At 40.5% G+C, this 14,163-nt stretch overlaps 1 protein-coding gene across 1 annotated transcript in view; it reads right to left on the reverse strand.

The window, feature by feature from the left end:
* GADL1 (glutamate decarboxylase like 1) overlaps positions 1 to 14,163 on the reverse strand; it is a 462,065-nt gene that overhangs the window by 244,374 nt on the left and 203,528 nt on the right. The window lies entirely within an intron of this gene.

Raw genomic sequence — 14,163 nt, forward strand, 5'->3', positions numbered from 1 at the left:
GACACAATCTACTGTAAAAATAATACTTTTTTGCCTTCATTAGCTGTAGTGGTAAATAATAATGTCAATTCCTACAAACAAATTATTTTGCAAACCTTTTTGTGTGTCTATTATATAAGAAAACTACATGTGCTGATTGTGTACTCCAATGTACTTTATCAAAAGTAACTTAATGTAAAAATTTGGAAAATAATTATGATTATACAGTAGCATTCAGTATGAAATTACTTTTTTCACCTTCTTGAAGTATCAAAAGCAAGTTTTCAATGCACTGCACACACCACAGGACCTTCATACTATAGGAAATAGAATGGCTGCATTTATCTTGTCTGTACAGCTGTAGCTACCAAAATGAAAATCTCTGTGCATGGACATCACTCAACTATTGGCTACAGTTCAGGCTTTGTACACTTCTTGTGCTCTTCATGCACATTATATACTCCTCAATATTGAATTTATAATACCAAGAAGAAAAAGTTGTGAAATTATGGAAATCACAGGATCAAGAGAGATGTCAATGGTATACAAATGATGAAAAAAAAATTTGAAACAAATTTATTAAAACATCTCAATTTATTTTGTTTTGAGCATATGCATCAGAAATTCATCCACTTACCACTTTGGCATGCTTTTATTGAGGTTATTAATGGTTATCTGAGGAATTTCCTGCCACGCAATATACTTGGGCATGAAAATCATCAAAATCTGCTGCTGTCATCGCCATTTGCAATTGCTGACCAGTGGCATCCCAGATGTGCTCGATGGGAGACAAATCCAGAAAGGCTGCAAGCCATACTAGCATGTTTAGGCCACACAGGTTGCTCCAAGTTCGAAGAGCAACATGAGGCCTAGAATTGTTATATTGAAAAAGGGCCCTTGGGACACTTAACAGAAATAACCATACCATTTGTTCCAAGTCAATGTAATGCCAAGCAGTTAGTTTACCTGGGGTAAATATTAGAGTCATCAAACTTTCATACATTATGCCACTCTACACAATAATCCTGGTATGAATATTTTTCATGGGGTCCTCTTCAGTTCTAAGCCCACATGGTCTCCAGGCCAATCTCCAGCAATCATTACACTCATCGCTGAAGAGGATAGACCTCAATTGCAGTCTGAATAGTTCCATTACAGCCTCTGGTCTGGAAACCACATGAACAACTCCATGAAGAGGCCTTCATGAGGGAAATTAACAACTGTACTAATTCCGGTGTTATTGTGTGGGTTGGCGAACTGAACAGTAGATTGACCCCTCCAATCTTTGTTCCTGTTACACTATCAGCTGGATGTTACATTGATTTGGTTCTGGAATCAGTGGAACAGCCATTTCTTCTTAGTGTCCCAGGAAACATTTTTCCACATGATGCTATGCTGCATGTTCCTTAGACTACAGTGAGCAGCCTAAATGTGCCACCATGGCCTGCAGCATCTCTGATTTTCTCTAGCATTGAGCAAATATGGGATATAATTGGTCAGCAGTTGTTCAGGGAAAAGCTAGCAGAGGATCTTGATTATTTGCATGACCAAGGGAATCCCGTTTAGCAGAACTTTGCCCAGACAACCATTGATAACATCATAAGTAGCTTTCAAAGTTGTGTAAGTGTGCATATTTTTGCAACTGGAGCTCAGACGTGAGTCGATAATGAATATGTTGAGATGTTTTGAAAATATTGTTTTCAAAATTTTCCTGTAATTAGCATGTCTATCGATCTGATGATTTCCATAATTCCACAACTCTTCCTTCTTGTTATTGCAATTTTAATGTTGAGGAGAGGATAAGCTGTGGAAATTCCTCATCCTGAAATTAGATGAAGTGGTTACTGTGGCCTTTGACCCATTATATTGTTTTTTCAGCTGTTACCCATCTGAAGTGTAAAGGTTAGAAAGAACTGTAAAGTTAAGCACAGAACTTGTCATAAAAAAGCTCCATTGACAAGGCGCTTTAGAATGGTCAAAATCTAAATGAAAATCTCTAAAGTTTTTTGTAGCACAGAAATATATAAAATGTTTCACAAATATTAAAAAGCCCTGATACTTGTCAATGCCCATCTCAATAAGACATCTCATTAGAAATGCAAACCAGTTCCTGACTTTGTGGTTCATTTTTGCCTGAGAGTCTGCCATCTGTTTTAGCTTGAAAAATGGTTATAAAGAATGAGTTTAGAGATGTCATTCAGAATATATATTTCTTCATACTCATTCATTTAAATATTTTTAAATGAGTCTAATTCCCAATGATCTGTGATTTGTGTTCCCTAAAGTCTATAGATTCTTGTATTCTCCAGATAAGCCAATGCGGTTTGTAATAAATTGGTCTCTCCAGATTTGTCATAGAACAGAATGAAAAAATGTTAATTACAAAGGGATTGTTTGCCGAGGTTTTGTTTTAATTCTCTCCCAAATGATTCTATAAAGCATTTTTCACAATCTAAAAATCAATCTCTTTAAATTCCACAGACCAGGCTGTTAGCTGCATGAAATATTTAATACCACTGCCATGCGTCCACCAGCATTTTCTAAATCACCACTTAAATAATAAATCTGTCTCTTTCTTAACTTCTAAAGGTTTTTGTTCTTTATCTATGTCTGCCTTCAAATTATCCATTTTCATTGAAATGTTAATTATTTGAGAAATGGAAAAATTAATTTTATTTGCATAAAGTAAAATTACTCCTACACTAAATGAAATGGATCTGTAAAACCAACACTATATTTTAAATGAAACGGAATGTATTCACTGGTGTATTGCGACAAAATTAATATTTGATATATATCTTATAGGTTGGAGTTTGGCAGTTCAACCTCCTGAACACCTATGTTTTGTGAAACCAATTTCTTTATGCCTGTAGATGTTTGCCTGTGGGAGACATAAAGGAGAGAAGAAATAGGACACAACTGATCTAGCAAATTTTATTATTTTTTTAATTATATTCTATGTAAGTTACATTAACATTTGTAAAATATTCTACTCTATGGATATGGCATAAATGTCTTTTATTGGGTCAAAGCTTTAAAAAAAAACTTTCTGAACCATGCTATCTTAGATCCAGACTGCCCAAGCTAATATCCCATGGGAGAGCTAAAACAAATGGATGTAGAGTCCATCAAAGTGGAGCAGAGGTCTCTTCTGAGACAAAGGGGAAGGGTTCTTAAGGAGGCATTGTTTTTTGTAAAATAAATAAAACCTGTACATGGTGGGCCATGTATATGGATACACCTAAATAAAATGGGAATGGTTGGTGATATCAACTTCTTGTTTGTGGCACATTAGTATATGGGAGGGGGAAAACTTTTCAAGATGGGTGGTGACCATGGCGGCCATTTTGAAGTCGGCCATTTTGGATCCAACTTTATTTTTCCAATGGGAAGAGGTTCATGTGACACATCAAACTTAATGAGAATTTCACAAGAAAAACAATGGTTGCTTGATTTTAATGTAACTTTATTCTTTCATGAGTTATTTACAAGTTTCTCTTTGTTTACAGCCATTGATATATCGCAGAGGTTAACACGTGAGGAGCAGATAGAAATTGTGTTGATGTCTGGGAAACGCAGTACCTGGGTTATTGCAGCAGATTTCAATACAAGACACCCTACGCAAGAAAACTGTCACCATTCCCATGTTATTTAGGGGTATCCATATAAATGGCCCACCCAAAAAGTTTGCCTCATCACTGAACAAAATGTTCTGTGTAAGCTGAGGGTCCTGTTCCAATTTTGTTTTGCCCATTCTGCAAACTCTAAGTGGAGTGGGTTGTACTTCACAAAATCCCAATGTTTGTGACAATTATTCAATGCAAATTAAATTTAGTGTGGATCAATTAGCATGTCTCATTACATTGGCCTGTCCCTCCTTCCATTCCTCATTTCAGTGGTCTGTGGCTGCTGGACTTCTGGATGGACTACAACCTCTTTCTTTATGGCATTGGCAGCTCATCTGTAACTAATCAAGGATGTGTGATGTATGCCATCAGGTTAGACATAGTGCTCCCTCTCCAATTCCAGTTGTCTCAGACCCCTGTACTTGTATTTGGAATAGGTTGTGACAATAAACTGGCACCAACTTTAGTGTTGATTTTCATTCATTGACAGCTGATGCCAACGACTAGATTTATTGTAGAACCTGCCATTGTTTTCCACACTGTATTTCTTCCACTACTGCCTGTGCCCTATGTCCAGCCAAATGTTTTCTGCCTGCTAATTATGTTGCATCTATACTGTGCTACTGCTTCTCTCAAGGCTGCCAGAGCTGGTGACACACAACCCTCTCCTTGCCTGCATCATCCAATTTTACACTGTACTGCTTCTGCCAATACTGATAGACTGCCACCCCAGCCACACATCTGCTGCCTATTCATTATGTTCTATGGCTATATATTACACAGCCAGACATCTCATATACTGCCTCGTCATATTCTATACTATACGGTTGCTGTTACTGCTACATTCACTGCCATTGCTGATAGACGGTCACAAACATCTGTTTGCCTAATGTGTTTTATAGCTATACTGTACTGGTTTTGGGACCTCTGCAGGGTAATTGAGCCTGAACTGCTCAAAAACTAGATATTTTTTGCATACTTATTTCAGAAACTATTGATCCGTCACTTTTTTAAAGAAATCATTTCCCTTCTCCTAAAAAGTACTTTTGGACAGCTTAACAATGACCATTGTTTCTTCATTCTGTAAACAACTAGCCTTTTGCTGATTCCCAAATAATAGGGATAATTTTTGAACAGCTGGTTAAAAAGCCATTGTTTCATCACATAAAAAATGCGAAACGTTTTCCTGCTCCCATATAGAATAATCTTGGTCAGCTTGGTTAATTAGACATTGATTCCTCACTTTTCAAACAGCAGATATCAAAATAGGGATCATTTTTAAAAGCCATGTTAAAGAGCTATAGCTTGTTCTTTTAATAAACTAACTTTTTTCTACTGCCCAAATAGTAATGCCTAAATAATTTTTGGTCCACTGCTCATTAAAAAATCTTTGGCTTCTTCTTTGTGCATCTCTTGTCTATAAATACTAATAAGCGGAACATCTGTCCTGAAAAAGAGGTACTTTTTGGAACATTTTTACAATTTAAGAAGGCTGAAATATTTGTTAGCGCGGTGTAAATCCTCAAAAGAGTTCAACACATTTCTAGTCCTCAGAATGTTACACATTTTTTCTGGGCAATTAAATGCTTTGCAGCACTTGCAATTTGGGGTGTATTAATTGCTTCAAATGAAAATTTTGTTGAAAATTTGATGAATTTAAATTTCAAACAATTCAGTTTTCTCTGTTAAATAGGCTTGACATTTTCCTGGATAGTATAAATTATACCATGAGTAACTTTTGATAAGTTACCTGTTCCTTTCTGGTTTACAAGATACATTTAGGTAAATGGTGCAATGCCATCAGAGGTTTTCTGACCTTTTAAAATATTTTTCGTACAACTAATATCAATGTCCAATAAACTTACAGAATACTTATATAATACACTGTTGTGAAACACATTTTTCATCTTGTTCTCAGCCAGAAAAAATACAAAAATTATAAAAATATGCACTTTAAACATAAAGGGTCATCAGTTTTTAACGGCTTAAAGACCAGGTAGTTTTTCATTCTTGTTCTTTCATTTAATTCATGGTAAAAGTAGGCAAACAAAGTTATTCTCTAAATCAGTATTTTTATGGCTAGAATTGGGTAAATGTAATTCTACTTGAACTTTACAACTCTGTATGTTACAGAATGTTATACCATTGGGCAGTGAAAAAAACTAGTTCAATTTCAAATAAAAGAAAAATTGTTTTAACCCCAGATTGTTCATTGTCACAAAAGGAAGTGGGTAAAAATGACACCAAAATTTGTCAAACAATTTCTGCTTATTATGTCAATTCCCCATGTGTTGCTATATAGTACTTCTTAGCAACATGGCAAGACTCTTGAGAGAAGAAGCACTATTTGACTTTTGGAGCCCAGATTTTGTAGAATAGTTTATGAACCCCAAATCCAGAACCCCTAACTGCCTGATGAGCATAATACTCTCCCAAGTGACCCTATTTTAGAAATTACACCCATCTGGGAATTTTTCTCCAATGTAATGCCAATTTTGACTCTATGGGTGTTCTACAAAACAGAAGCAACAGCAGATGTTGCTGAGTGAAAATTGTAAATCTTTATATTGTAATATCCAGTGCATTGCATTGTGCCTTGCTCATGCTTCTGGAGACACATATACAGCTTGGCAAAAATTAAGAGACCTCCACATCAAAACCCTGTCATGGGTAGCTCAATCTCCAGACCTGAACCCCACTGAAAACTCTGGAATGTAATCAAGAGGATGATAGATAGTCACAAGTAGTGTTGAGCATTCCGATACCGCAAGTATCGGGTATCGGCCGATACTTGCGGTATCGGAATTCCGATACCGAGATCCGATATTTTTGTGATATCGGGTATCGGTATCGGAAGTGTAAAATAAAGAATTAAAATAAAAAATATTGTTATATTCACCTCTCCGGCGGCCCCTGGACATCAGCGGGAGGATCCGGCGTCCGGCACGGCTTCTTTCTTCAAAATGCGCGCCTTCAGGACCTGTGGAATGACGTCCCGGCTTCTGATTGGTCGCGTGCCGCCCATGTGACCGCCACGCGACCAATCAGAAGCCGCGACGTCATTCCTCAGCTAAAGTCCTAGAATGAGCGCCTTCTAGGACCTGAGGAATGACGTCGCGGCTTCTGATTGGTCGCGTGGCGGTCACATGGGCGGCACGCGACCAATCAGAAGCCGGGACGTCATTCCACAGGTCCTGAAGGCGCGCATTTTGAAGAAAGAAGCCGTGCCGGACGCCGGATCCTCCCGCTGATGTCCAGGGGCCGCCGGAGAGGTGAATATAACAATATTTTTTATTTTAATTCTTTATTTTACACTTTAATATGATCCCAGGGCCTGAAGGAGAGTTTCCTCTCCTTCAGACCCTGGGATCCATGAGGATACATTCCGATACTTGATGTCCCATTGACTTGTATTGGTATCGGATATCGGTATCGGCGATATCCGATATTTTTCGGGTATCGGCCGATACTATCCGATACCGATACTTTCAAGTATCGGACGGTATCGCTCAACACTAGTCACAAGCCATCAAACAAAGAACTTCTTACATTTTTGTGCCAGAAGCAGTGTGAAAGATTGGTGGAAAGCATGCCAAGACGCTGTGATTAGAAATCATGGTTATTCCACAGAATTGATTTCTGATCTCTTCCCGCGTTAAAACATTAGTATTGATGTTTCTAAATGATTATGATCTTGTTTTCTTTGCATTAGTTGAGTTCTGAAAGCACTGTTTGTTTGTTTTTTTTAATTTTGCCAATTTCTCCTTTTCAGAAAAAAATACAAAATGTATTGCTTTGAAATTCAGAGACATGTTGTGAGAAGTTTATAGACTAAAAGAACAATTTACATTTTACTCAAAAATATACCTATAAAGAGAAAAATCAGACAAACTGAACATTTTGCAGCGGTCTCTTAATTTTTGCCAGAGCTGTATGTCAATATGTGCATGGAAACAGAGTCTGTCTAAGGCTAGTTTCACATTTGCGTCTATGTTTTGCAACTGCAAACGTATGCAAAGACACATGCAAAAGCATGATAACGCAGCGTTTTTTATCCACATCAGCTTACGCATGACTGCAAAAAAAAAATGTAGCATTAGCATGCGTTTTTACATGCGTTTGCGCTTTTTATGTGCATGTGTTTGATATTTCCAGGAGTGCATGTCTCAATGGGTGTGTCTAAATCAGTTCATGGACATGCGCAGTCCAAAGTATGCCAGCACATCGAACTCATGCATACACAAAGACATAAGTACGCATGCGTTCCCATAGACAGTAATGCTTTTTTTAACGCACTCATCCGCATGCCTACGCATATTTGATGGAAATTTGCTGCCTCAAAAATTCCAACATGATGCGTCAGCCGCACCCCGCTACACATAGCGAAAAAACGCATGCGTAAGCAAATGCGGGCGAACGCATTCAAACGCACGCAACTGCGTCTACAATGTTAAAGATAGGAACTCAAGACGCATGCGGATCTATGCGTCATAAATGCTGCGGACACAAATGCAAATGTGAAACCAGCCTAAGCCAACAAAAATACAAAATTTGGCAACCCTTTTACATTTATAAAGAGAATGATGGGATTTCACTGCCATGATGGATTATTAACTGTAATTTAGGACATTGATTTTGGCATTTTTGAAATATATAATATGACTAGTTATGTGTGCTCAAAATTTGTCAGAAATGTATAATTATAAAGTACATTTTCCCCCGTTATGCTTTAATGGTTAATGTCTCAAAGGCCATAGCAATGTTACCTTGTAGCATCGAGATTTGGGTTTGGCTCTAACTAAGGACAAGGACTTGCCTATCCTGCCCAGACACAGCATTCCTCCTGCATAGGGGCTTTTTTTGTCGTTTTCCCTGAGCTTGCATGAGCTTATTTTAGGTACATTTGCTTCCTCCCACAATGAACAAACATACATAGGGACCTCAACTATGGTGCAGAATGGGACAATTGAATGTTACATACTTATAGGATGCAAGACAACTTACATATCACTAAGGATCCACGGACTCTGGAACTCAGAAACCATCTAGCATGGAATCACAGTGAGCATGCCCGTGGATGAGTTTTTTCCAACAGCCCTGCCCATAGTGAACAAATGGAGAGGCTGGTGAGTAGGCCCACTGTCACTACATTCTGATAGGGATAAACTTTCCCCATTCTATCTATCAGTAAGGGGATCTTGCAGTCGGAAACCTACGTGGATATCAATGATAGATAAATTACCTTTAGAGGGGTTGTCCAGTCATAAATTACAAGTCTGCCTTCATTCTATGTGACTGCAGACTTGTGAATCCTCACATCATGCACACTATGTGCTGTGAGGATTCTTTGGTGCAGTCACTGGGAATGGGTGGTCGTGTAAGCACAACTATGCGATACGCATGCTCCCGGCCACAATCCAACTAGACTGTTCTGGTCTCGCTCAATACACTAGTCGGAATGTAGCCAGGAGTATGCATATTGCATACTGGCAGTCACATGACTACCCACTCCTGGCGCTGGCACTAGAGAATATTCACAGTGCGTATTGCGCATGATTTAAGTACTTACAAGTCTGCAGTCACACAGAGTGCTGCAGACATGTAGCTTTAGACTGCACAACTCCTTTAAGTTTAAACAATTTGTCTTTGCAGCTATGATACATTTGAAATTTAGGAGAATGGAGAAGAATAGTCACTTTGCATTGTTTTATCTTATGTTTTATTAATTCTAAATGCATCTTCTTGTCATGACATATTGTTTATCCATGACAATTTACTGTTTCTAAATAGTAAAGAAAGAATGAACCTAAGCAATTAAATACCTTTGGGGAGCACTGGAAATATAGCTGTCCGTTCTGATCAAACTAAATTTAGTCTTTTGTATGTTCTGTTTAACAAATTACATTGTCCTGCTCATTTGTATTCATTAGACATCATTTATTTTATTAGGACTTAATTCAATTCATCTGGAGAAATTAAGTACATGAAGTGCTATCAATATTGCAAAGATGAGGGGACAGCAGAAATGTTTTAGAGATATAAATTTCCAAAACAGTAAAAATGAAAATAATGTCACATTATTGTGATATAAAAATACAGAAAATCACTTCCAAAAAGGCGACTATAACATTTAGTGTTCAGTTGTGACGACTATAACATTTAGTGTTCAGTTGTGAGTCTGTGACATTTAGTATGAGCACTAGTGTTGAGCATTCCGATACCGCAAGTATCGGGTATCGGCCGATACTTGCGGTATCGGAATTCCGATACCGAGATCCGATACTTTTGTGGTATCGGGTATCGGTATCGGATACATTTACCTCTCCGGCGGCCCCTGGACTCAGCGCGGGTAACCGGCAGGCTTCGTTGTTCAAAATCAGCGCTTTTGGGGCGTGGCTATGTAGTGAAGGAGAGAGGACGCACTGCGAGAGAGCTCCCCAATCCTTCTAAATATCCTGCACCAAGACCCCTGCATACGGTGATATATTCACCACCGCCGAACCCCCTTGACTCCAGGCGACTCTCCGGGACCCTGCCGAGAGATTGATTTGGCCGGGGAGCTGCGGGAACTAAAGATCTCGGGACCCGCGGCTGGGAAGCGGCCATCTTGGGCAGAGCGTGCTTTGTGAGGAGAAGCGCGGTGCCGCTCTGAATCAGGACCGGGCCGCGCTCTGATCACCAGGCGATTACCGGCACCAGCGGTGAGCGCTGAGAGCTAGCGGTGCACCGGGTGAGTGAGAGACTGGGACGGAGGTGGTGCCTGTGTGGGGCGGCTGTCACCCTCAGAGCGCGCGCTTCGGCAGTTGAAGACGCGGCGCCATCTTAATATCTCTGCAGCACTGTAGGAGTGGGGGTGCGAGCACATATCCTGGACACATTGGGAGGACGCGCGGTGTGTGCCCTGGAAGATTGGGCCCTGCGCTCCTCATATATAAGACACTCCACTTCTCGGTGCCATTACTCCTGAGGGCTTTGGATCCCTCTTTTGGCTGCTGACACTGCAGGCACAGTGAACCTTCCCTGGTGCGTGGCATCCCAGTGGAACTTTGAGATTGCCCACTTATAACTTAAACTTCAGTTTGCTGCAATCATCATCCTGTGATAACTTTGCTGGGCTTACATATATATACTGTGACTCTGACCTTGCTAATCATGCAGCGCACTAAGGGCTCAGGGGCAGCTGACAAACTGAAGGAATTTGCCAGAATTGATCCCTCTGACAACACACGTAACCTGAGAAATAACCCCTCTCAAATGCAACGCAAAAATCGTCCCTCTGATGGTACTGAGGGAAGTGAACAGGAGGAACTGACGCTTAAACAAGCGTCGGACCAGTTAATGCAAGCTATTTCCCTAACCAGAACATCTCTCACTGAGAAGATAGAGGATGTACACACCGAGGTGGGACGTCTCCGTCAAGATATGCAGACTATGAAGGGACGCATTACAGAAGTAGAGGAGAGGGTATCACATGTGGAAGATACCATCACACCCATGGAGGCCAAGTTGACAAAAGTAGCCGGCTCTATAAATGCCTGGAAACAAAAGGCAGATGACCTAGAGAACAGACTGCGCCGGAATAATATCCGTATCATTGGTCTGCCGGAGCGTTCAGAGGGTCAACAACCTGAGGCATTCCTGGAGGGGTGGCTCAAATCTTCTCTGGGAGATGAATTCTCATCAACATTTGCTGTGGAAAGAGCCCATCGAGTACCCACAAAATCTCTTCCTCCCGGGACCCCTCCTAGACCTTTTCTGGCACGGATCCTCAATTGCAAGGATAGAGATACTATTTTACGGTTGGCACGGCAAAAAAGCCCTATTAAATTCGATAATGCTGTAATCTCGATCTTCCCAGATTTCTCCGTGGAACTTCAAAAACAAAGGGCCAGATTTATGGAGATCAAGAAGCAACTCAGAGACAAAAATATCATCTATTCAATGGTCTTCCCGGCCCGGCTCCGTGTTGTCTACAAGGGTTCTTCGGTGTTTTTCACGGATCCGGCGGAGGTGACCGAATGGCTACGATCTCATGGGGAGTCTTGAGTAAAGGAATCCTAAATATGTTTAGTCAAGTAGAACTCTTTGGATTACTAAATAAGGAGCTCTCTCTGGAGAAGTCCAGACTACCAACTATACCGGACGCTGAATCCAGCAGGGGTATCCCCTTATTTCTTTAACAATGGGAGCACAAGACGTTGCTCCTATACTGTTTGGTTTTTGTTCAATTTTTCTTTTTTTACTGGTTTTCTCTGTTATTTAAGTAGAAACTGCCGTCGACAATGCTATTGTTTCCTATATACCACCTTTGATCTTTGCCTGAATAATAGCATGTATCATATTTGGATGAATAGACATGGGGTCTGAAATAGTGTGCATGACATGGAATATACGAGGCATCAAATCCCCCCGAAAGAAAATTAAGGTTTTCTCGCAAATCAGGCACTACCACCCTCACATAATAGCCCTTGTGGAGACTCATCTGACCAGAGATACGGCTCGATATATACAGAAGCCGTGGGTACAATGGTACATACATGCTTTCCACACCAGCTACTCGAGAGGAGTTTCATTGTTAATACATAGAGATGTTAGGTGGGAAGCTAAGGAGGCTCGAAGAGACCCTGATGGCCGATTTGTATTTGTGCATGCATTAATCAATTCTAGCGAATATGTGATTTTATGTGTCTATAACCCTCCCCCTGCTAGTATGTCAGTTCTCCGGATGGCAATGAGCTTTGCTCTAAATTATCCGGACGCACAAGTCATTTGTATGGGAGACTTTAACTTAGTTATGGATAATAGCCTTGATAAATTGAGACTAGATGACGGGGGATCTGGGGAGCCCCCCTCTTCGGCCCCGACCCAATTGGCATCATTTATAGAGAGTAGTGGATGGCTTGACCTGTGGCGGATACGTCACCCTGGAGTGCGGGGATACACCTGTCACTCATCTACTAGACAATCCCTATCCCGCATAGATTACATATTTGGTTCTAGTGGGCTGGTAACATGGGTGGATAACGTGGAACACGGTAATAGGGGGATATCGGACCATAGTCCGATTATACTTAAACTCAAATTTGGACAATCAAGGAGTGGCATGGTCTGGAAGCTGAACCCCTTTTGGCTTAAACTAATGGATAATAACGACAGAACAGAGGATCAGTTAAATTGTTTCATATTGTCTCACCCAGAGCCCCAGAACACCAATTTATTCTGGGACACCCTCAAAGCATACTTGAGGGGATGCCTGTCCTCCACAATTACATACATAAAAAGGGTGACCTTGAGGGAGGACGACGGGGTGGAACAGAGACTGAAAGATGCGGAGGCCGCATATATAGCTAGCCAAACTAATGGCAATAGAATTGAATGGTTGACCTCACAGAGATTATACACTCAACACATGGACACCAAATCTAAACGTAAGCTGTTCTTCACGCGTCAGTCATACTTTGAATTGGGAAATCAAACCGGTAAATTCCTAGCCTATCTGGTACGTCAACATAATACATCTAATACAGTACTACAGATTCGTGCGCCAGACGGCTCATTAGTGTCCACGACCGAAGAAATACTTCAATGTTTTTATGACTACTATGAATCATTATATAGTTCCAAAAGTAACCTCGGCGTTTCACAATGTCTAGATTATTTATCAGATATAATATTCCCCACACTGAATCCCACTCAGCGAGAATTTATGGATGCTGCATTCACTTTGGAAGAGGTAGAATATGCCATAATGGACATGTCCTCTGGGAAGGCTCCTGGGCCGGACGGGTTTCCTGTTGAGTTATATAAGAGATACCGGGGTATACTAGCACCACTCCTACTGAAGGTGTTTCGGGGCATATGGGAGGGAGGATGCATGCCTGATACCTTTTATGAGGCAAATATTGTTATACTTAAAAAAGAGGGGAAGGACCTTCTAGATTGTGGCTCCTATCGACCCATATCGTTAGTTAATGTAGATTATAAAATTTTCACTAAAATTTTGGCCATTAGACTGAATTCCATCATATTGGACCTTATCCATCCAGATCAAACTGGCTTTATGCCTGGCAAAAATACTTCTATTAACATTAGGCGAGTTCAATCCATAATCCAATATAGTTCTTTGATGTCAGATAACAATTGGGCAATAGCATCCTTGGATGCGGCCAAGGCCTTCGATTCTCTTGAATGGCCCTTCCTATCAGTATGCCTACAGAGATATGGCTTTGGAGACAAATTTCTAGGGTGGATCAGGGCATTATATATGAAACCTAAGGCGCGCATAATCATAAATAACTCCATCTCTAAGCCCCTCTCATTGTTTAGGGGAACTCGTCAAGGATGCCCCCTCTCACCAGCTCTCTTTGCTCTCGCAATAGAGGCATTGGCAATACGTATGAGATCCTCCCCGGATATTAGAGGCATAGATATAGCGGGTCGAGTGGATACCATCGGCCTATATGCCGATGATATGGTAATATTCATGGATAAGGCAAAGGAAACACTGCCCAAAGTAATTGCTATCATAGACATCTTTAGTAAATACTCTGGCCTGTAT

Source organism: Ranitomeya imitator, chromosome 6 (assembly GCF_032444005.1).
Source record: "Ranitomeya imitator isolate aRanImi1 chromosome 6, aRanImi1.pri, whole genome shotgun sequence".
Lineage (NCBI taxonomy): Eukaryota > Metazoa > Chordata > Amphibia > Anura > Dendrobatidae > Ranitomeya > Ranitomeya imitator.